The sequence below is a fragment of the Pteropus alecto genome, unplaced genomic scaffold, assembly GCF_000325575.1.
Source record: "Pteropus alecto unplaced genomic scaffold, ASM32557v1 scaffold113, whole genome shotgun sequence".
NCBI lineage: Eukaryota > Metazoa > Chordata > Mammalia > Chiroptera > Pteropodidae > Pteropus > Pteropus alecto.
The window spans coordinates 5,172,273-5,173,495 of record NW_006433949.1 but is presented as its reverse complement, the minus strand read 5'-3'; positions in this window follow the sequence as shown (position 1 = coordinate 5,173,495).

Genomic DNA, 1,223 nt, shown 5'->3' with positions numbered 1-1,223 from the left:
GTGTTGTTTGTCGGGAGGTTTTGGCTCCTGGTTACAAGAGTGCTGGCGTTCTGAGACACTGCCTGAGCGCCCCCTGCTGGCCTCTCTGCAGAATTTCATCATCTGGGTCCAATATGGAATGGGATTACGTAAGTGTGCCTGAGTTTTGCCCACCCATCTTTTTCCTTCTTTCCTTTCCTCTCCTCTCCTCTCCTCTCCTCTCCTCTCCTCTCCTTTTTCTTTTTCTCTTCTTTCTTTTTCCCCTTCTCATGTATTGACGATATCCAATAGTCTTTTCAAAAAAGGACCCAGGATGAAAGTAAATGAGTAATTCTTTTAAAAAAAAGGACCCAGGATGAATTCTCATTTGATGGTCTGGGATATGACCATCTTTGTGGCCAGAGGGATGCTCTGATTGGCCAGGACTAGATCATGTGCTCTTCCCTTAGAACCAGAGATGGCATCACATCCACATTCACTTTGTTTGAGATGGGGGAGATGCTTTTTTTAGAATATTGGGTTTACATAGGGAGAATCTGTGATCGGCAGCAAACAAAATAGATGCCCTGTTCACACAAATATGTCGTGAGCAATTAGCTTGGTGGAGGTTGAAGAAGGCACTGAATTCCTTATCTGCCTGCCCCAATGTGTAAAGAGGCCCCATTAGTGCCACATCAAGATCATCCCTAAATAGAACTAAGAACAAAAGGAAAGCTCTCGTGGGAATTTACAGAAATCTTGGAGAGGGCGCCAGATTTTCTACAGTTTGTACAAAGGTTATCTGTATCAATCTCGTCTATACCTTAAAGGAAAGAGGATCCTTGAGGATATCTGGGTTGCGTAAATAGGAGAATTGAGGCCCAAAGATGTTCAGAAACCTCCTTGAAGTCACACAGCTAATTTTTATTAGAGCCCGACTGAGCACAGTCTTTTCCATGGTTCCGCGACATTTCCTTCAAATGGCCATGTAGCATTCTTTCTTTTCTGCTGCTTCCATCAAACCCAGAAATGTCTTGAAGGCTTGTTCTGCCCCCCACCCAGGCTTCCATAGCACTTGCCATTGTGAGCCTCTTCCCAGTCCTTGGGGCTGCCCGGGGGCTCTGCCTAGAGCTGGCAAGAGAAGCTTACTGGGGATGGAAGAGCCAGGCTCCAGCCTCTTTAGAAGATTGGAAGCTCAGATGTCTGGAAGAGAGGCCCAAGATACAGGGCCTAACAAGAGAAGCAGACCCATGGAGCAGGGTCAG